Here is a 23,963-nt window from a genome sequence, read left to right on the forward strand (position 1 = left end):
AATATACTGTGTATAATTGTTATGCCATTTCTGTGAAAACTATATTCCACTTTACCTCATTGCTGTTAATCTGCTTCATCTATGATGAGTGCCTTTCAGGGGGACGAATGGACCCAGCTCATGTCCGGTTATGAGACTGATTTTGAACAAAGTGATCAGGTAGAAACTCAAATTTCTTCATTAATACGTACATTTACACGTTTATTAGAAAAAAAGTCTGCTCTTTTTTGGCATATGAAATCGTTTGACCGATACATTAAAGAAAATATCAATCTGTATGGATTGAGGATCCAAATTTTTCCCAATTTGGAACAAATTAGTGACGAGTGTAAAAAGGAGTGGGAAAGCAATTTACAGGACTGCTCACAGACCATGATGACCATATTGATCAAAGAGTATACTAAACAAATAGCTCTTATTGATCGGGAAATTATTATTTTGGAGAAATATAAAATAAATCCCACTATTGTTACAGTGTGGGTTCAGTCACTGTCTCTCTGCTTTCCCTTTCTCCCCTCCCTTCCCTCCTCTCATCCTTTGTCCCGGCCCTCTCCCTACCCTTCGTTCCCCTCTCTCCCAGGATCGTAACCGAATTATTATTAATCTATACCATAGCATGAAGCAGTGAAACAATAATGATGGTATTTATTATTCCCGACAATACTATGTATCACTAGCGATACCTATATTGTATTATTGATGTAGTGTCACTTTATGTAATTCCCCTTGGGCGTTTATGGATCTGTTGTGGTATGCTAGGCAGAACTTATATTTAGCCAATTTTAATATATCAAACATTAGTAATAAATAAACAATAAACCAATATGTGTGGAGTTAAACGGCCGCGGCCTTTTTATTATAGGTTTAAATATAAATCGATATATATCTATTTTATTCAGCATAAAATTGTCAAAAAACACAAATTAATATTTTAACAACATTAACATAGCTTAGCTATTAAAGCTCAAGCCATTTAAGCACACAGAATAAACAGTCCCTTTTCAAAGAAAAGGACAAATAACCTCATAATACAGGCCGCGACATGGGAAGGGGGGGCGGGAACGTCTTCTTCTCTTCTTGTCCTGGTAACTGCCACTTGTAACGCACTTTTCTCTACCCTTATAGGCAGCAACTCGTGCCAGGACCGTTGCTGCCTGATACCACCAATCATAGGCAAGCATTTCAACTGTTCAACGACAATTGGTCTGCCAGCATCCCATACATGGTGGGTGGGGACAATTCTTGCCCCTCCCACCATTTTCATGGTATGCTAGGCAGAACTTATATTTAGCCAATTTTAATATATCAAACATTAGTAATAAATAAACAATAAACCAATATGTGTGGAGTTAAACGGCCGCGGCCTTTTTATTATAGGTTTAAATATAAATCGATATATATCTATTTTATTCAGCATAAAATTGTCAAAAAACACAAATTAATATTTTAACAACATTAACATAGCTTAGCTATTAAAGCTCAAGCCATTTAAGCACACAGAATAAACAGTCCCATAAGCCGAGCTTATGAAACATAAGCAAGGCACCCCACCCGGCCCACGGCCAACTCCACACTAGATTGGACATTCATATTAAGAATATCCAAAGCAATATCCGACAGGTGAATGCCGTCATAGCGGTAAAAGCCCAGCACACCACCCTTCAGCTCCACGTGTCGGTAAGCAAAACCATCAATAACAGTCTTTAAATTAGCAAGAGATCAATTAATTTTCTTTCTCATTTTCTCAAAATGCCTACAAGGAGGCGAAAAACATTGTAAGCAAAGAATGACCTCGGAAAAAAACAAAAACGCAACCAGGCATAATATTATGAAAGCAAAGTAAATCAGCCTTCATATTAGCTAGTAAATCCAAAGTTCTAATACAACCGAGGTCATTCCCAGCCAAATGGAACACCACAATATGCGGAATAGGCCATCTGGAATGCAAGAAAGAAAATACCCCTTTCAAATGATGCCATCTCATACCCTTTTGTCCATACCAATGTAACAAAAATTTTGACGAAGAGAAATCCAAATTAACACCATAGCATCTGGAAGCCGCTCTTTCATGGGCCCAATAGACAAAGGAATGGCCGATGATCCACACGATGCATTGAGAATCTGAAATTTAACCCCCCTGACGGTATTCCCGAGTCTGGCTCGGGGTGGAATTTTCATACCAAAAGCGGTATCCCCGAGCCAGACTTGGGACAGCATCGCTGGATCCAGGAGGAGGTTTACTTACCTTCTCCCTCGGATCCAGCGTTGTCTCCCCGCTGTACGAGCGAGCCGTGTCTCGCTCGATGCATCACATCGCCGATCTCCGTGCCCTGCGAGCGTTGCGACGCACGGGGACGGAGATCGGCGCCAAATTCAAAAAGTGAAACAAACAGTAAACATACAGTATAATGTAATCTTACAGATTACATTGCTGTATGTAAATATTTCACATCCCCGTTGTCCCTAGTGGTCTGCCCAGTGTCCTGCATGCAGTTTTATGTAATAAAACCTGTTCTTTATGCCTGGAAACTGGAGATTGTCCATAGCAACCAAAACTGTCCTTTTACATCAAAAATGGTTTTAGACCAGCTAGAAAACAGCGATAATAAATTAGAATCACTCGCAGAATTGAGCGATAGCGATTTGTGGGGAGATCCGTCATCAAATACTGAAAAGTAATGACAGTGACAATTCTGCAACTGAGCAAATTTCAGTGTTTTTGATTTGATTACATTATTGAATAATTTTTATTATTGTTATATTATTATTTGGTACAATTATTTATAATTATTTATTATATTATAATTTATGATTTTATTTTTCAAACTTTATTATACCCGGGATGTCTGCTAGACTCTGGTTTGGACAGATTTAAGTGAGTTATTCCTAAGAATTGCAGGACTACAATATAAAACGCCAAATTTTCATGCAAAATAATGGTACCGCTTTTAGCACCTAAAATCCGAAATAATCGTACCGCCAGGGAGGTTAAACAGAATTATTAAGACGAACATAATTACGAAAACATTGAGATCGCCATCTACCAATACATTTAATATCACCGGCAGAAAGACCTAATTTAGCCGCAGCAGTAGCTGCACCAATACGAAAGGAATGGGAAGAAAAGGCCAGATGATCCAATTTCAGATAAACCAAACATCGTTTGAGAACAGCATTAAATTGAAAATTAGTCAATGGGGAACCATCGGAATGGATCAAAAACTGCTTGTTAAAAGAGGGCCTCAAGGTCAAATAAGAAAATGTTAGAGAAACTGCACAAATCTCTACAATCACATGACAGCGAATAGTGATCCAATGACCACGACCCAATTGATCAGATTTACTCTTGGTCAAAAATAAACGGAGAACCCCAGCATCAAGGTGAACCGAAGACATTGCCATGCCTAAACTAGAAGACTTATTCAGAGGAAGAAGCTCAGATATTCTCAAAGCTCCATAAAAACACAAACAAAAAGACACTTTAAACAATAAAGCTTTGAAAGAAGAAGAACACACTATGTCAGTGGCAGCGCAAAGCTTACCCAAAACATCAACAAATATAGGCAATCTTCTATCAGGAACCTTAAATCGTTTACGATACCCTTTAAGAGCCAATTGAACAGAAAAATATGAAGTGCATGAAGAACCCCCATTTAATTTACGAAAAAAGGAGACACCAGCTAGAGTCTTAACAATATAAGAATATGAGTAATTTTTTAACATTAAAGAATTAACAAAAGCTAAAACTAAACCCTCTGAAATATAAGCACAATCAAGACCATAAAGGGACAAAAAAGAACACCAAAACCCCCACGCGGCTTCGTAACATGCCCACGTGGAAGGGGCCAAAAATTGTTTAATAGCAGATTGTACTTGCATCAGACCAACGTCCACAAAGGAGGAGGACAAGGTTCCCCAATCGCCTCTGCATCCGGAACCAACTCTCAAAATTTGCCGATCTGTAGGCGAGATAAAGCATCAGCCACAACATTGTGAACACCACGCACATACAGTGGTGTGAAAAAGTGTTTGCCCCCTTCCTCATTTCCTGTTCCTTTGCATGTTTGTCACACTTAAGTGTTTCGGAACATCAAACCAATTTAAACAATAGTCAAGGACAACACAAGTAAACACAAAATGCAATTTGTAAATTAAGGTGTTTATTATTAAAGGTGAAAAAAAATCCAAACCATCATGACCCTGTGTGAAAAAGTGATTGCCCCCCTTGTTAAAACATACTATAACTGTGGTTGTCCACACCTGAGTTCAATTTTTCTAGCCACACCCAGGCCTGATTATTGACACACCTGTTCACAATCAAGGCATCACTTAAATAGGAGCTGCTTGACACAGTAAGGTCCACCAGAAGATCCTTAAAAGCTACACATCATGCCGAGACCCAAAGAAATTCAGGAACAATTGAGAAAGAAAGTAATTGAGATCTATCAGTCTGGAAAGGGTTATAAAGCCATTTCCAAAGCTTTGGGAATCCAGCGAACCACAGTGAGAGCCATTATCCACAAATGGCGAAGACATGGAACAGTGGTGAACCTTCCCAGGAGTGGCCGGCCGCCCAAAATTACCCCAAGAGCGCAGCGACGACTCATCCAAGAGGTCACAAAAGACCCCACAACAACGTCCAAGGAACTGCAGGCCTCACTTGCCTCAGTTAAGGTCAGCGTTCATGCCTCCACCATCAGGAAAAGACTGGGCAAAAATGGCCTGCATGGCAGAGTTCCAAGGAGAAAACCACTGCTGAGCAAAAAGAACATCAAAGCTCATCTCAATTTCTCCACAACACATCTTGATGATCCCCAAGACTTTTGGGACAACATTCTGTGGACCGATGAGACAAAACTGGAACTCTTTGGAAGGTGTGTGTCCAAGTATATCTGGCGTAGAAGGAACACTGCATTTCATAAAAAGAACATTATACCAACAGTAAAATATGGTGGTGGTAGTGTGATGGTCTGGGGCTGTTTTTCTGCTTCAGGACCTGGAAGACTTGCCGTGATAAAAGGAACTATGAATTCTGCTGTCTACCAAGAGATCCTGAAGGAGAATGTCCGACCATCTGTTCGTGTACTCAAGCTGAAACAAACTTGGGTTCTGCAGCAGGACAATGATCCTAAACACACCAGCAAGTCCACCACCTAATGGCTGAAGAAAAACAAAATGAAGACTTTGGAGTGGCCTAGCCAAAGTCCTGACCTGAATCCTATTGAGATGTTGTGGTATGACCTTAAAAAGGCCGTTCATGCTCGAAAACCCTCTAATGTAACTGAATTAGGACAATTCTGCAAAGATGAGTGGGCCAAAATTCCTCCAGGACGCTGTAAAAGCCTCATTGCACGTTATCGCAAACGCTTGGTTGCAGTTGTTGCTGCTAAGGGTGGCCCAACCAGTTATTAGGTTTAGGGGGCAATCACTTTTTCACACAGGGCCATGATGGTTTGGATTTTTTTTCACCTTTAATAATAAACACCTTCATTTACAAATTGCATTTTGTGTTTACTTGTGTTGTCCTTGACTATTGTTTAAATTGGTTTGATGTTCCGAAACACTTAAGTGTGACAAACATGCAAAGGAACAGGAAATGAGGAAGGGGGCAAACACTTTTTCACACCACTGTATTTTGCTTTCAACCAAATATTAAATCGTAGACATTGCAAAACTAAACAACGTAAAAGAGAAATAACAGGTAAAGATTTAGATACTAAACAATTAAAAACAACCCCTTTATTATCAGAATGCAAAAGTATGCGTTTGTCCCGAAAATGAGAGCCCCACAATTCCAAAGCAACGACAACAGGAAAAAGCTCAAGAAGAACGATATTCTTAAGAAAACCTTGCTCAGACCAAGAAGGGTGCCACTTTTCAGCCGACCACTTACCACACCAAAAGGCACCATATCCAACACCACCCGATGCATCAGTATAAAGATTGAGTGCAGAGGCCTCACAAAATGACGATTGCCAAAGGGAATATCCAGTAAAAGAAACCAGGAACTCTTGCCAAACTAACAAATCCTCCCAAATATCATGAGTTATTCGAATATAGTGTTTTGGCGAGGAAACACCAGAAATAGCCCGATAAAGTCGTCTAGAGAAAACCCTCCTTACAGGAATAACCCTAGCAGAAAAGGCCAACAAACCTAATAAAGATTGAATAGTCTTTAACTGTACTTTCCGCTTAGACAAAATAAAATCTAACAAAAATCTAGTTTTAAGAATTTTGTCCAGAGGAAGTCGGAACTCCATACGTACCGTATCTATTTGAACACCCAAAAATTCCAAACACGTACAAGGCAGCACCGATTTTTCATCAGCCAACGGTACTCCAAAAAGGTCACAAATAAATCGGAATTGATTAAAAAGATTCAGGCAATCAGAACTATTCGCACTCCCTACAAACAAAAATTCATCAAGGTAATGCAAGCAATTACTAGAATGAGAGCTGAAACGAAGTACCCAGTCTAAAAAAGAAGAAAAAAGTTCAAAATAAAAACAAGAAATTGAACAGCCCATAGGTAAACATTTATCAAAAAAGAACAAATCATCAAACACAAAACTAAGAGAATTAAAGGCAGCAGGACGAATAGGCAGAAGCCTAAAAGCTGACTTTATATCAGCTTTCGCCAACAAAGCTGATTGACCAACACTACGTGATCAAGATCAAAGCATCATCAAAAGAAGAATAAGATACCGCACACAATTCAGGGTCAATATCATCATTTAATGACATACCCTCAGGGTAAGATAAATGATGAATAAGTCAAAAAGTACCTTTCTCTTTTTTAGGAATAATTCCCAACGGAGAAATTCTAAAATTAATAAACGGAGGAGTTGAAAATGGACCAGAAACCCTCCCGGCCGCAATTTCTTTATAAATCTTGTTCCGAACAATCTCCCCATAAGTAGAAACAGATGCTAAATTCCTATGAATAGTACAACCTTCCCCAGAAAAAAACAGGCAAAAGGAAGCCCAAACTAAAACCATCAAGCAAAATGTCCACCTTCTTGCGATCTGGATACCGAAGCAGCCACGGGAGCATTCTTTCCAAAATCACCGGCATTACCGCTTTTAAGAAAGGAATCCTTCACATAGGAAGGTGCATTATGAACTTGTTTCTTGAAACAACGGACCGCAGGGTGTAAACCAGCACAATGAGCACATTCATGCTTGTATTTACAATTTTGGAGCCATTTACAATGACCTTCATTAAAATTAAAACATAAACCTTTACGAAAAGGTCCAATTACAGGTAGCAAAGGTTTATCCGCAGGTTTATGGGGTAACAAAAGATTAAGCCAAAGACCCACATCCTTCATACCCCATTTCAAAGAGGTATGAATAGAAAGTTTTTGTCTAAATGCTTTGTCATAAAAAAAACAAGACAAACCCGGAAAATTTTTTATAGGCCTCCAAAATAATGTCAACGTGCTGGAACATACCGCAGCACAAATCTGAACGTCTTTCACCCCTTACACTTGCATATATACAAAAAGCTTGCAACCAGTTTTGAAAATTGCGAGGGCTTGACCGATGTCTCTCAACATCCAATTTGTCAAATTCTCTTTTATCAGAACGATGATCTTTAAAGGACGGCAAAAGCGTCATTAAATCAATATATTCACATCTCCATATTTTTTCTTTAAGAGCCATAGGTAAATGAAAATCCAACGGTGACAGCTCACAAGAAAGCACCTCTTTTAAATACGGTTCAGGAACCGAACATACAGGAACATTGGAAGGAGACACAGACAAATCAACAGACGACAAATTGACATTATGTAATACAGTAGCATCTTTAACCGCATGCACATTATCCTTCCACACTGAAGCCAAATGAGACTGATCGTCAGACGCAGAAGAAGCCGGGTCATTTAAAAATTTGTTAAATAAAGCTGACATATTAAAAACAAATTCACGTAGAACAGAGGCATCCAAAGACTCACCTCTCGATACAGTAGCAGGGGTATGATCTATAGCAGTGCCAGCAGCACGGACAACATCCAAAGGGACAGCCTGTTCAGCAGCTGTAGCAGAGTGATGTGGAATAGTAACCATAGCAACATCCTTAACAACATCAACTGCAGTAGCCATAATAGGATTATGTGCCATCACAGAGTTGCTAGTCCCTGAAACACCTTTGTCCAGCATATTGCTATTTAAATGTTTCATTTTTTTCTTCTTTTTCAAAGAAACAGCATCTGTACCTGTTTCCGAACGAATCTGTATGTCAGAAGATTCAAATCTTCGCGGCAGTCTTCTTGTTCTCTTTTTTCTAATAGCCGGATCCACTGCGCATGCGCCGTCTTCCGAGATCGGAGAATACGCCGATTCAGCGCGGAAATCTCCGAATGACGAACCTTGCATCACGGGGTCAATAGGAGGAGCCCATCGGGAGGAAAAGGAAGTCACAGGCGGCGGAACATCAGGTCAGGTTAGGAAGATGGCAGAAGATGGCAGAAAACCGGGGAATCGCTTCTAGGTACAGCCAAACAAGACCGTAACCATTGCTCGCCATCCTCAGTGCCAGCCCGCTCAAGCACTTGCCGCAGCAACGACTCCATAACGCTAGCACCGGAGAGCAACGTCTTCTTCTCTTCTTGTCCTGGTAACTGCCACTTGTAACGCACTTTTCTCTACCCTTATAGGCAGCAACTCGTGCCAGGACCGTTGCTGCCTGATACCACCAATCATAGGCAAGCATTTCAACTGTTCAACGACAATTGGTCTGCCAGCATCCCATACATGGTGGGTGGGGACAATTCTTGCCCCTCCCACCATTTTCATTCTGATTGGGGTTGGACCATGTCGGGGGTTTCGCTGGCTTCCCGGCACGGGGAGGGGACGTTGGAGCACTTTTTTATTGCTTCCCGTCCCCGATCTTCCTAGGCTAGGTTGGGCTGGGGGTGGTAATCCCCGTGCTGGCGGCATTCCGTGATCGCCGCCGGATGTCGCGGTCTGCGCAGTGCGCCTGCGCGGGCTCTCCCCGGGTCCTATGGGGGGTTCTGCACTGCGCAGGCACGCGCGTATCATCGCGACGTCACGCGGGTTGCATCGGAGGCGACGGGAATTCCGGGGCATTATGTGCCTTCCGGAACGCCGAGGAATTGACAGGAGCCATAAATATGGCTCTGATGGTTGAGAGCAGCAGATGGGTGGAGAGCTGACACACCCATAAATAGGAGGAGAATCCCACCTGTATCTAATCTAACAAACAAGTAAGTGCTATAAATAAGGTGTATTAGCCAGGACCTTTTCATTTGAGTCCTGGAACACCACTCAAACAGATCATTGAAACAGGTATGGAGTATGCTGAAGAGAGATATCTCTTTTCGCTGCATCTTTTTATTGATACAATATGAAGTTTGATAACTTTATCACTTTTGATTTAGCTTTAGGGCCGTTGAGGCACTGGGGGCTTTTCGCTATTCGTTTTAAGGGGCTATTTACTTATCTGCAGACTACAATATAAGTGCGGCAGACACAATACACAGGTAATACATTATTATTCACTGACGCTTTTAATATATTTTTTATCACCATTCATACTATCACTTTTTTAGGCATCACCACATGTTTATGGGGTCCTTGATTCCATACACACATTTATGGGGGTTTTTTATTTCTTTTCTTTTACACAGTCACACATTTTTGATTTATTTGCATCACTAGTTTATTATTATTATTATTATTATTGTCATTTTTGAACTACATTCACATTATTCAGCATAATACCGATTGTCACAATATGGAATATCACACCTGTTTATTATTTGTTTAAACATTACTTGGGAAACAAAGTGGCATTCCCTCTCATTTCACTATTCCCATTTATCTATGCTTTTGTAGATTAACACAATATACGCAATACTCCAGTCAAACAACTAGTTATAATATACATTTTTTGTGATGTATTTGCTCCATATCATATCATATTGTATTTCATTATTTTTAGGTGTGGCCACCTTGGGTGTGCCAAGAACCTCCTCCTCTGTTCCTCTGATCACCCTGGGGAAACTCCAGACACTGTCAATTCTTGTAAGCTAGCGTTTGATGCCCCCATGAAGTCGTGTTCCGCCTTTTTTCTCCCCTTCTTTTGTCCCCCCTCCCCCCCTGTGTCCATCTTGGTGGGTGGTTGAGGTGGGTCAAAATAGTGGGGCAGCGGATCCAGGATGACCCTTTGAGGGAAGGCACTGTTCCGTTTTTCAGATTTTATCAGAAGTCTCTGGTTGAAAAGCATTGGTTCGGTGGAACTGGTAAATATTATCGAAATAAGTTTTGATATTATATACATTTTTCGGTTAAAACCTATTATATTGAAAGTCTTTTTTTCTTTGATTACCTGCAGAATATACAATATAACTACTCCTTTCGCCAGGGCTTTGTTGCTTTTTACCCCCTGAAGAAGACCCTGACTCCCTGAAGGTCGAAATGCATTGGGGCAGCCCGGGTGCTATTTTGCAACTTTTGAACAAGTGCTGTACTTGTAAATTGTTCCTGTAACCTATTTTGTATTAAATGTTGCATATACTGTTTATCCACTGATATGCTATAATATTATATACCAGAGCCTGTATTTTTAAATCTATGATGGCAAATAAGCCGTTGAATCAATAAAATAAATATAACTTTTTACGGATTTATCTCTGCTTCTTGTTGCTGCCTGAAAACCCCAAGGGGAACTCTTCTTTTTTTATTATGTCTTGCATTTCTTTCCTCATTCCCTAATTACCATCATTGCAATATGCTCTAATTCATATGCTCTGCCCCTTTGTCCTAATGCGGATTTGCCTCACTAACTTCCCCACCATGCTCTTCTTGGCCCCTAAAACTATAGTCTAGTCACTTGACAATGTCTTTTGTCAGCTCCATAGTATTGCTTTCCCCTAAACACCTCCTAAAATCTCTACAAATGTGATGTGTGTGCTTCAATTCATGCAAAGTAACCTTTTTATTGTTTTTTGTAGTTGTGCCAAACTCATTAGGAACCCCCCTCTCCCCAACTGCTAGCTCAGCTGATAGCAATCTTCTATCTGATGACTTGACCCAACCCAATACACACTCTAAATACCTTTTTCATGATAACATTTATGGAACAATTCACCAAAGCATGTAGTGTAAGGGCCTGCGTCAATACTTTCAAATGCTATTTTGATTTTTTTAACACATTAATTTTCTTGCTATGTAATAGCAGAATGTTAAAATGTGCTTCCATTTTGTTATTCTGACACTTCTTACCTGTCCGGTGGGCTGGCAATAGTGTAACTAAGGAGGGGCTTCACAAAGTATCACACATTATTTAGGCATTCAGCTCTCAATCAAGTAGAGAGGGTTACCTCTCCTAAACATCCCCCCTAATTTTTTATCAAGGGCCCATCAGATGGGGGGGATGGGGGGGGGGGGGTTAGGACTCTCATAAGGGGACCTTATACTTTAGGCTTTAAATACTCAGTTAAAAAAATGTTATACTAATTTTGTCATAAAATGTGAGTGTCTAATCTGCATGCAATGTTGATTTTTTTTCTTCTGTCACTACACAGTGTCCTTCAACGCAACAGGAATGGCAGACTGTGGCCTCCCACTTTGCCATTTTTTTTAAAGTTGTGCCTTTTTCAGCAACAGTGCAAACCCAAGTTCAGAGCGAGATGAGGGGACAGTCTCTTCTTCAGATAATCTTATTATGTTGTGGGTCTGCTACACACACACACCTTCTTTTTGTTAACTAATGTGTAGTGCATTACTGATCTAAATCATGCTCATTTTCAGCACCCTGGCAGGAAAATGGCATGATTGTCCAAATTTACACCTCACTCTGGGTGCTTTTTACTAAAGGCACATCCACTATGCACTACAAGTGCACTGCAAAAGTACACCTGAAACTGCACTTGGAGTGCAAAGTGGAGTTGCCTTTAGTAAATCACACTTCTTCTCAGCACAAACTCAAATTTCACTACAAATACATTTTAAGCCCAATGAAAAAGGAAGCCACACATTGTTGAGAATTCAACTTTTTAATACAAGCACATTCATATGTGCGTTTAGTAAAGGTTTTTACAACAAACCAAGAGATTTTGGGTATCCAAAACCGAGTTTAATCATATTTATTTTTTACTTGTTTTTTTGTGTAAACAGGCATGTATCAAACCGTAAAATACAGAACACAGGAACTTACAAAGTTCAACTTGGAAAAGTGAAGACAATATCAGACATGAGTATGTACAAACTGGGCTGATATTGCCTTCATCACATGGGGTGTGAGCCCTGAAAAATACAAATTTGGAAGATGCACACAGTGTGTCAACATGTGCTATCTCCCATCATGGGAGATCAATGTACATGCTTTGGGGCTGCAACCCCTTCATCTCAGACACTTTACACAAAACACGTACATTGATCCCCCATGATGGGAGATAGCGCATGTTTACACACTCTGTGCATCTTCCAAATTTGGAATTATGCAAAATGCAACATTTTTTTTTAAAAAAGCAAAAATAAAACCCTATCTAGTTTTTTCGTTTTCACACTCTCCCCAAAACATCAATGATGTTCTTCATTTTATTTTTAACATCATTGATGTTTTGTTGTACAATTTTCAAATCCCTATTGCACCCCATTATCTCCCCGATCAAGATCTGGGCACTTTCACTGGTAAAATGGGAATCTTCCTCCACATCACCTAGAAAGAAAAAAAACAAACACACCATGTAATCCAAATATGGTGATATACATTGATGAGCTTACCGGAAGCTGTGTTCTCCGACACTCACCTGTTGTGGTGACAATTTGGCCAACCTCCACAATCTCTCCTTCTTCCTCCTCCTCCTCCTGCTCCTGCTCCTGCTCCTCTGTTTCTTCTTTTGGAAGTTGCCCTTCTTTGGGAGGGGTGTGGTCCCTGATGTCCTCATGGTCCCTGGTGTCCTCATACTTGCCCAGTCTTCTCTCCCCTATGAGAATGTAAACAAAGATTAATTAGCACACAGAGGGCATAAATAGGAATATGAAACATTGCTTGGAAGTGTTGTACAATTGTGTTTTTGGGCCGAGTTACAAGGTGAGAACATTATTGGGGACACTTTGTTAAGCTGGAATACTTCCCTGCAGAACGATGTTTCATACGAACGAAAGAAACCATGACCTTGAAAGTGGCCATTTTAAAATGCACAACATGAAATCAAAGCACATGGAGCATGTATGCAAGCAAGAATAATCATATGAACACACGACAACTACTTACTTTTTTTAAGAACACGCTTGATCCTTAGGTACTGCTCGTGCTCCCTCAGTTTCAGGTCTGACCAGCGTTTTCTCAGTTGATCCTTGGATCGGCGTACCCCAAAATTCTTCAGAAGACTCTTCACAACTTTATTCATGATCTTGGCCTTTCTGATATTTGGGTTTGGGTAAGGTCCATACTTCCCATCATAGTCGGTCCTGTTCAATATGTCGACCATCTCCAACATCTCTCCAAAATACATATTTGAGGCCTTAAATCTTGTCTTCCTGGATCGGGACGTTTCAGGCTCCGGGCTTTCCTCACACTCCTCCTCGTTAGTGGAACTATTATTGCGCACCTGCGTTCTCTCCGCCATGTGCTCTCCCCACTGCGCAGGAAGCGAAAGGGGCGGGGAATAGTCTGGAAAGAACGTCAGGGGCGGGCGGAGTTTCACGCATGCGCACTGTATATAAAATGCCACAAATGTGTATCGTCCGTACGATCTGGGAGGAGAGTGTGAGTCACGGACGCGGCGAACGTCGAAACGAAGGTAACATTTTTAACTTTGTGCTTCACTAGACTAGACTGCTTGTATCTAGGCCGCTGTTGGGACAAGATTATGAGGGATTTTAATTGCATTATTAGTATTTGAGGGTTTGTCTTGTGTTGTGTCTTGCAGACAAAATGGACCCATTCAACAATGCCAACTTTATGGGGCTATTCCTCAAGCTCTACATGGAGATGCCCTGCCTGTGGCAGTTCCACAACAAGTTTTATTATGGCAGATCAAAGAGGAACGCAGCACTGGAGAAACTGCTTGCTTTGGTGCAGATCAGGGTCCCCACGGCAGACATGACATATCTGAATCGCAAAATTGTGGCCATAAAGCTTACATATTTCAGGGAGAGAAAGAAGCACCTGGAGTCCTTGAGAGCAGGAGATCCAGATGCTGTTTATTACCCCCGGATGGTGCACTTTGACAGGCTGCATTTTCTGGTAGACCACTCAGGCCACCACTCTCCAGGCTTCCTCCAAGGCATCCTTCACCCCCAGCTGAGACTTCTGATGTCCAACCTGGGCCTTCCAGGCAGCACCATGTGGTGGGGCCCAGCTTGAGACGGGTATTGCATTGTTGAACATATTTCTTGTGTTACATTTAATGATGTTAACTAGATGTTCTTATTGATCAGTAAGTTGAGATTTCTCAAAGTGGTTTACATCTCAATAGACAGTAGTGACCAAAAATGTTAGGGATACGGGAAAGAAAAATGCTGGTGTCAGAATGATAGTCTGTTCTATTTGGTAACAGTCAAATAGCAAAAGCCAGGAGCACAAAATGTTGTGATTGATGATCAAAAAACGAAAACTATGTCCCCTTTTCATACACAGGATGACCTCAGTCGGGGGGAGGCTGTGGCAAGTGGCAGCCAGGAGGTCCACCAACGCCCTCCTTCTCCTCCTGCCCCAGCTACAGGAGCCCAGCCACAGCCTGGAAGGATGCCTGGTGGGAAGTCACAAAGGAAGACCAGAGAGTGATGGCCTGGGTTGAGTCTGGTGTGCCAGAAGATGCAGCCTCTTGAAGATCACCATCCTGGGGACAGAAATGGCATCTGAATTTCCTGCTCTCTAGGACTTCAGGAGCAGACTTCTCTCCCTGAGATATGTACTCCTCAGGCCACCAATTTTTTTATATCTCATTTAGTCATGTCTGCCCTGGGGGCCAAAGGCTGCACCAAAGTTAAGAAGTTTCTCCAGTGCTGCGTTCCTATTTTTATTTTCGAGCAAACAAAATAAATTTTATTTTTGTTTGATGAAATACTTGTGTAATGTGTTTTCCTTCAAAAAGTAGAGTTTATTTGTGAGCAGGCAGGTACATTTCCAAAATACAAAGTGAAATAAAGAACAAGGGGTACCAACACTAAACAACCAAAAAAGAAAATCTAAAAAATACAATACTGTTGTTGTTGTAAGTTTACACCCAAAAATAAAAAGTAAAAAAAAAGGAGAAATGAGCAGTGTCTTTAAAGGAGATTTTTAGGGAATCCCCCCCCCCCCAAAAAAAAAACATCCAAAAAAAACAAAACAAACAAACATTGTGTAGATGTGACTTAATTGTATTGCTGAAATGGTTAAAAAAGAGTAATGAAATCCGTTCGGGAGAAGTGTGTGTGACTATGAGCATCAAAAGAAGTTGGTTCTTGCAGTATTGTAAAGAACAAGAGAATGCGCTTGATGAATGATTTTTTAACATTGCAGCGTGACGAATGTGCTATATCGCTTACGAGCAGTAGTTTTACCTGAACGAGCGCTTCTGTGTCGGAATTTGAATGTTAGCATGCGTGGCACTTGGTCCGATGAAAATGCTCTACACATGATCGGATTAGGTCCGTCCGGCCCAGTTGGTCGGGAAATATTTCCAACATGTTGGAAAATTGGGTCGGACGGAGATTCGGACGGAATCAGTCCGATGCATACCACACACAGTCGGATTATCTGACGACACGGTCCGATAAGACGCATTCCGACAGATTCTCCGACCGTGTGTACAAGGGCTAAGACAGCAGCATAATCCAGTGTACTGGAATACGTCATACAGTGTTCCTTAATGTAAGAAAAATATATTTTATAACGTATAGAATGAAAACATTGGTATGAAAGTATGTACCTGTAACTTGAAAAAAAAAAATGTATTGACCCAAAACCTTTGAAGTTTTCTTATAATAGACTATTGATGGCAGCCATTTATTACAATTGTCATTCATTAGTACTATGCTATTTGAATTTCTGTCTGTCTAATCTAGAGAGTTACACGGCTCTGCCAAACAGCACAGCCCTGTCTGGAAGGGCAGAAACCTAATTTTTCTTTTGTTCGAGTCTTTTCCTCACTCATCTTGTGATCGGGCAGTGAAAGGTGAAGAAGTAGATTGATGAGCTCGTCTCTATAGCATTCCACTCTCTCCTCCTATAATCATGTCCCTTGTTATCACACAACCACTGCAACACAACTTACTGTCTCCTTATACTAATTCTCCCTCTTTTCATCTAAGTCCAGCTCTGCAGACACTTCAAAAGTTTCATACAAAGTCAAATTCAAGTACTGACTGTGCATACATTTATAAAATGATTTTTACGTATTGCCTTTTTTATGTATTAATGCAGTGCTTCATCAATTTGTGTATATTATAGCTGCCTGGAGTATATTTAAGCTATAGACTAACCAATGAATTAAAGTGATTGTAAAATTAACATTTTTATTTTTTAATAATGTCATATCTACCTGCTCTATGCAGTGGTTTAATACAGAGGAGCCCCAGTCCTCTTCTTCTGGGGTCCCCAGACAGTGCTCTAGGATCCTCCTCCTCTCACCGTGTGTCACTGTATGAAGCCACTTCCTATAGTGGCACTTATGAGGGCTTGACCCTGAACCACATTCTGTGTGTCTGTTGAGACTCAGCACTGCCCACTGCCCTCTGTCACTGGAATTGAGATGTCAATGGCTCCACTGCTCTCACTGAGACCAGTGAGGAAGGAGAGAGAGAGAGACGGGGAAATGGTTTTGGTTACAATGTTGGATCAAGATCAGGCTCAAGTAAGTATGGAGGGCTGACAATAGAAGGTTTTTTTACTTTAATGCAGAGGAAAAATCTTCAACCTTTAAAACCACTTTAATCTGAGACCCAGGAACAAAAAATAATGTGTGTCTTACCCAAGAAATCCCTGTTGCTAACAACTGCCAGCCTCAAATGGTAGCTTAAGCTGACCAGCACAGAAAATTCTTTGGACACTTTCTTCAGGAGCCCATTTAGGCACCGACTACATGACCACCCACATCTTTCCACATCATTACAAATGTACTGTATACCAGTACATCAATTAGCAGATCATGGACAGTTTGTTGCACCTAATAATGCTCCCTGAATCAAAGCAATTGCTATTTAGCTAGAATTGTGGAATATGGTGGCATTCAAAAATTGAGGTACGATTTACACTGTGTCAAGGGCTCTGATTGCTGTGGGGTTTACATTTTTTATAGCACATTAATTATATTTAAATTTATTTTAGGCTACCATATTTTTGTGTAAAAATGCTGTTTGGTAATTGGTGCTGGAAGACTTTCCTCTTGTTATTTAAAGATCATTTCGTATACTATACAAGCAAAAGACGTCAGCAGCAGTCAATCTTTAGTTGTTCCTTTGAAACTACAGGTATGCTATCAAGTGGAAACTCTGACTAGCCATTATCAGCCATGTTAATCTTGAGGTCACATTCCAAAGTAGTTTCTACTCAGAGGTTTTTTTGTTCTGCTATTGATTCATTTTTACTTAAAACATAAGGTTTTATGTTAGTTCTATACCTACCAGGTACACTTTAAATGAAAACTCTGTAATCAGGAAGCAAGATGTTTTATGTTTGAAAACACGTTGCTGCTTCGGCTTGCTTCTTTAAACGTGTTGGGGTTTTGTTTGCTTTCACGTGTGGCTTCTTTGTCCTCTAACACTTGAACTCACCTATCCTCATTCTTTTATCATCACTCTATCTCTGGAATGCTTTATCATTTTATATACACTGCTTATATTAAGTAAACAGTCTATCCAAGCAGCACAAGCTAAGTGCTCACGTTGAAAATGTTTCTGTAAATTGCTGCTTCGCATATTAAGGAAAGATCATAGAAAAATGCTCTTTCTGCTTCATAGTTAAAAAATCTGTATACAACACACTGTACAGTATAATAAAGATACTGATTGTACTTCAAGCAGCCTAGGCACAACTTACAGCTTGGATCATCAGATATTTCAATGCAAAATGAATAGCTTTCAGAGGCACTTAATTCTTTGCTAGTATGTCAGCAGTGCTGGAGAGTAAGCTGTTTGTATCCATCCACATAGGTTGGAGGTAAGTAGCACCCTCTAAACCCACGCATTTCCGGCCGTTGGTAAAGACGGAGAAGAATGGCAGAAAAAAGGCTTTGTGTGTTGCACATAATTCTGACCTTTAATTTTGATGCTGCCATGTACCAATCTAAATAAGTCCTTCTGACTTTAGTGAATTTAGTCAAGAGCACATGAGTGGTCTCTTCCAGCTTGCTTCATAGAGGAAAGATAAAAAGTATTAGCAAAACCTTAAATGATGTGTAATAGCACATGCACAACCACTTCAATATCTTCAGCTTACAATAGAAATATACAGGGTTGGCACTGGCAGTCATTAGGTAATGCACATAGAGTCAGAGGTTCTGTTGTAATTGCTACTATTGGGAACATTGTTGCTGTGCTGGAAAGGTAATAATAGATTTTCCCCAAGGACTCTTACATAAAAACACTGGATGAAAAGGGCCTGTTAGTGACTATGACTAAAAAGGTAACTTTTGTGGAAAAAAATATATAATAAATAAAAAAAAAAATATATAGCATATACAATTTCTACACAAGCCATGGTGTAATTTAAGTTCTTTAACCACTTGCCTACAGGGCACTTACACCCCCTTCCCGCCCAGGTCATTTTTCAGCTTTCAGAGCTGTCGCTCTTTAAATGACAATTGTGCGGTCGTGCTACACTGTACCCAAACTATTTTTTTTATCATTTTCTTCACACAAATAGATCTTTCTTTTGGTGGTATTGGTATGTCATCACTGCTGTTTTTTTTTTGTTTTTTTTAAACAAAGAAAGACCAAAAATTTTGAAAACATTTATTTTTAACTTTTTTTTGTTTCTGTCAGTAAATTTTATAACTAAGTATTTTTTCTCCTTCGCTGATGTGCACTGATGAGACAACACTGATTGGTACTGATAGGCAGGACTGGTGGGCACTGATAGGCGGCATGGATAAACGGTACTGATGGGCATTAATAGGTGACACTGATGGGCGACACTGATGGGCATTGATCAACAGCAGTGTTGCGCATTGATGGGCAGCACTGAAAGGCGGCACTGATAGCCAGCACTGACTGGCATCGCTAATGGGCACTGATTGGTGGCACTTGTGGGCAGTGATGGGCACTGATTGCTGCTACTGGTGGGCAATGGTGGGCACTGATTGGTGATGATCAGTGTCCTGATTACATGTGTAGATGTCCCCCTGCATGGAGATGCCACTGATATTCTCTCCTCGCCACACACTTTGTCAGTGTGAGGTGAGGAGAGCCGATTACCGGCATCTCTGTGTATACATGTGAGTGACTGTGATTGGACACAGCCGATCACATGGACGGACATGGCTCTTTAAAGAGATTGGGGTCGCGCCATGTCCTAGCAACATGGTGCGGCAGCAATCACTGCCCTGCATGCCCTGCAAGCGAGCACCCTCAATCGCGCCTCAACACGTACGCTAAAGCGGCTGTTCTGGGATGCCTTCATATGATGGCATCCCAGAACGAGAGCCGCACCGCCTCGTCGTCATTTGACGTTGTTAAATAAAGACCCTAAAGAAAGGGGACACAAGTACCCCCTGGTACAATGGGACTTTATGGGCAAACGAAAAGGAAATCATATGTCATAAAATATAATTTATTTGGAAAAATTATATTTTTAAAAACATATGTGTAATGACAAACATATCAATGGTTTGTACAGTACATTTATGTTAAAAAGACAAAACATAGTGCTCGTAGTGAGCTATTACAAATTCCAGTAAACGTAGTTTTCATCCTTTAGCCTGACATGCTTCAGGAAATGTATCCCTTCCTCAGAGGCATTGTAGGAAGGAATACAAATATATTCGACAATGAATTGGAAATGATTTTTGCAAAAGGTACTTTAAAATCAAAATTTCATGAGAAAGCAAACTTGCCGTTGCTTGTCCATCAAAAAGGCGATGAACCCTGTCTGGGCTCGGGACAGCCCTCACAAGGGTTCCCACGAAACAGTCCCCATGGTTCAGCCACAAATAGACTCTGATAGGTCGTCAGAAATCCTAGAATGGATATATGCACACAAGTGGCTAAAATGTTGTTAGTCCTGAGAGGCAAAGTCTGCTCATTCATTTGATGGTGGGCGGACGACAACTAGTTAAAAAACGACATATTCTTTTGAATCTGAAGCACTGTCATTTTATGTAAAATTTAATACTACTGTATATGGCGAACTGGAGACGTTCTGGTGTACAGACCCCCCCAGAAATGTTGGGCCCTGCTTGTGTGATTCATTTATTGATTTTCCCAGAAGTCTACACTAACATAAAAGTCAGATTTTAGACACCTTCTGCAATAAAAATGTAGGTTTTGTTAGTTTTTTTTTCATTAAAAAGCATGCTGGTACGACAGAACCCATCCATATGGCCATACATGGGCCGAATGTCGGCTGTTTTGTTTTTTTTTGAATCGCCCATTGTCTCCTGACATTCGGCCCATGTGTGCTCAGCTTAAGAATTAGTTACTTCTAAAGGGATCAAAGAACACATACAGATCACTCAGGACCTCTAGTGGGAATTGTGGTAAATAATAGTTCTCTACCAAAGTCATAATAGAAATTATAGATAGAGAAACTGCCACTGAGGTATCAAAAAACAGTGCATTTATGCAGACATAAAATAAGTCATAAAATAAAAAGCCATATACGTAAAGTAAGCATTTGGTATAGAACTTTTATTTACCACAATTCCCACTAGGGGTCCTGAGCGCTGTGTATGTATTCTTCAATCTGGTTGGCTACTCCTAGTGCTTCCACAGCTGCCTGGTACTATAGTACTTTCACCTACTGAGTCATATGGATGTATGGTTTACTTCTAAAGAGATGTAGACACTTTTCTCATTAGAACACAGAAAGTGCATCTGCTGATTAATAGTGAAACATACCCTCCCACTAAAAATGAGTATGTAATCAGTCTGGAAAAATTAAAAGCTATTTCTTCACAGCAACAAAAGTCAGGAATCTGGTACAAGATTTGTTAAAATACCTACCATGTGCATTGATTATACAGATAGGATATTTCTTTCAACAAAAGTTGAGCTACTCTTTAAATATTGAGTTATGCCTCTCAATATCACATGCCCCCTTGAGGGGGGCCTTCTGGAACACTAGTTCAAGTTAAAATGGCTTCAGTGTTAAATGATATCAAACCATGCTTGTTTAGATGTGCTTTGTTGTGGTGCAAAAAAAAAAAAAAAGTTCTCAGTACGTATGTGTACTGAGCCATTCAACTTGTACTATGGCTATATAATGTTTTCCCATGTCCTTTATATGATATGGATTGGTTTTACTGTAACTTTAATTATGATTCCTTGTTATGGATAAAAACAAAACAAAACATTATATTATAATATAATAATACAATATAAACACATATACAGCATGCCTATTTATAAAGCAGTGGATGTAACGTTCACCAAATATTTTCTGGGTAAGAATCAATAATTATCATTTAAAACACGAAGACCTTAAAGACATTTCATCCATTCAGATGTCCTAAAAGAAAGGCGAATCTAAGGGGTGTATTTATAAAACTCGGAGAGCTTTTTTATCTGGTGAAACTACATGTACATTTGTTCTTAGAGAATGCTGGCAAAATAGGATCACAAGTCTGCTGGCAAGATTGGCATTGACCATTTTAAATTATGAACACGTGTGGCGATAATGAGGCTTGAAAACTGTCTGAAGAATAGGAGAGCTAATATAAGGACAATTTATTGTCTGTTTTGTCTGTTTTGTGATATATTTCATGTAAAAGGTGTTTACATATAAACAAAGAATACGCGTGAAGAGTAAAAGGGAATAAAAGAATAAAAGTACTGACATCTCTTACAGCTTTAACGAAGATGTATGCGAGGCAGATGTTAAACATAAAACATAAAATATAGCATAGTATAACCACACAGTAATTATGATTGTCTATAACCTGTTAAACTTGAGATATATTTTAAGGGCTTTGGGTCTACCCATACCAATCACACCATGGGCTCCAAGATAAACTAGTTACCTGATAATTGCCAACATATGCTGCAAATAATATTTCATATGTAGCATGTGTGTGGGTTGTTTGGATCACCTCATTGATGGTTGGTATTTGAGGTTCTCTCCAATGTCTGACCGTGACAGACAAGTTGTCAGCAGTATATGAATTACTGGGCCTCTCAATGTGAGCGGTACTCTTGCCAATCCCAAAGAGAATAAAGCTATACCTGGGGAAACAGGAATTGTGAGGCCACAGATCTGATTGATCTGATTGATCAAGCAGAAAATTGCTAACCAAAGGGATGATACAGATGGACAGGACCACAATATATGGTGTAGAGTGCCCACATTTCCACATTGTCTCCAAGAGAAGAGGATGTGTGAGGTGAAAATTTTGAAAATCTATATGGCGTCAAATACCAACGGTGTAGAATCTTTTGAATGAGCTTCCAAAGGCTTATATTTTTCGTAGCAGCATAAGTGGTACTAAGAGCTTTTTGCCATTGTTCAGGAGTATAATTCAATCCTAGATTGTGTTCCCAGACTCTGAATGTTGAGGATTTGAGAAAATTATTTTTATGATTACGCATGTTATAAAGTAGGTAAATGCCCTTGGCTTTGAAATGAGGTAAATTATAAAACTGTACTACCCACTAGTGCATGCAATGCTTGTAAAGTAGCTTTAATAGTGGGAAACATTGTGCTGTTAGTAAGATCGATAAAGCAGCTGGCTAGTAAATAGTGGTATAGATTATTACATACAACTTGATGACTCTCTCATTGTACCCACAGGTTATACTGAGATGGAGGAAACCACACTTTCAGAGTAAAGTTTCGTACACATGATCAGACTTTCCGGCGGGAGATGTTGGATGTCAGGCTGTTGGTAGAAAATCCGACTGTGTGTATGCTCCATCGGACAATTACTGTCTGACTTTCTGCCAACAAATGTTGGCTAGCATGTCTAAAAATTTTCTGCCAACAAATGTGTGTTGACCGATTTTCCGATCATGTGTACACAAGTCCGTCGAACAAGAGTCTAAAGTACAAACACACATGCTTGGAAGCAGAAGCAGTCGGTCTTGTAAACCAGCGTTTGCAATGGAGAATTAACATCCATGGCCTGTCAAATTATGAAATCTCCAAATGCAGCACACAATTCTCTTCTTCTTTATTGGGATAATATTGAAATTGCTTTGCTGGTGATACTGATGGGGTTAGTGCAAACTAATTTTCAAAGTTGTTTTTTTTCTAGTGATATCAAGAATAATATTATTATGTTGTTTTTAAATTATTTATATATAAATTTATATTATTTATAAAAAAATTATATTATAAATTACCACAACATCATTATCCCCTAGTTTAAAGGAGATAAAAGATACAACTATGTTGGTGCCCCTTGTCAATTTTACATTGACAAGGGACATTGCCTACTCCCAAACTGTCATTTGAAGTAAAATATATAGCCAAGTATTACTGTTCACAATATTTTTATTGTGCATTAAAAAAAAAAATTAGACATGCTATCTGCCAATAGAACTTAACCAAAAAGCGCATTCTGTGTATCCAAAAATATAGAAAATATACCAAGTCAAATCATTATTCAACCAAAAAAATTATGTCAAAGCAATAACTCCAAGGCCATTAATAAATAACACGTTATCTCCTCCAATTAATCACCATGTCTGGTTGACGAACAGCCATTCGGAAACAAATTGAAAAGCACAAAATAAAAAGTGCAAACTGAAAAGTGCTAAATGAAAAAACGTGAAAAGAAAAGCACAAATCAACACTCACCAAACTTCTACTAACACAAAATTAGCAGAAGGAGCCCAAAGGGTGGCGCCAA

The 23,963-nt window shown here is 39.9% G+C and overlaps 1 protein-coding gene and 1 long non-coding RNA gene across 6 annotated transcripts in view; one reads left to right on the top strand and one right to left on the bottom strand.

The window, feature by feature from the left end:
• HRH2 (histamine receptor H2) overlaps window positions 1-23,963 on the bottom strand; it is a 224,311-nt gene that overhangs the window by 45,925 nt on the left and 154,423 nt on the right. The gene's annotated exons all lie outside the window — the stretch shown is intronic.
• On the top strand, window positions 9,247-10,204 carry LOC143960745 (uncharacterized). Its single transcript, XR_013270373.1, has 3 exons — window positions 9,247-9,312; window positions 9,405-9,506; window positions 9,968-10,204. It is a non-coding gene; the product is annotated as an uncharacterized LOC143960745 (long non-coding RNA).

The sequence above is a fragment of the Lithobates pipiens genome, unplaced genomic scaffold, assembly GCF_037356315.1.
Source record: "Lithobates pipiens isolate NorthernLeopardFrog02 unplaced genomic scaffold, aLitPip1_a1.2 Scaffold_8, whole genome shotgun sequence".
Lineage (NCBI taxonomy): Eukaryota > Metazoa > Chordata > Amphibia > Anura > Ranidae > Lithobates > Lithobates pipiens.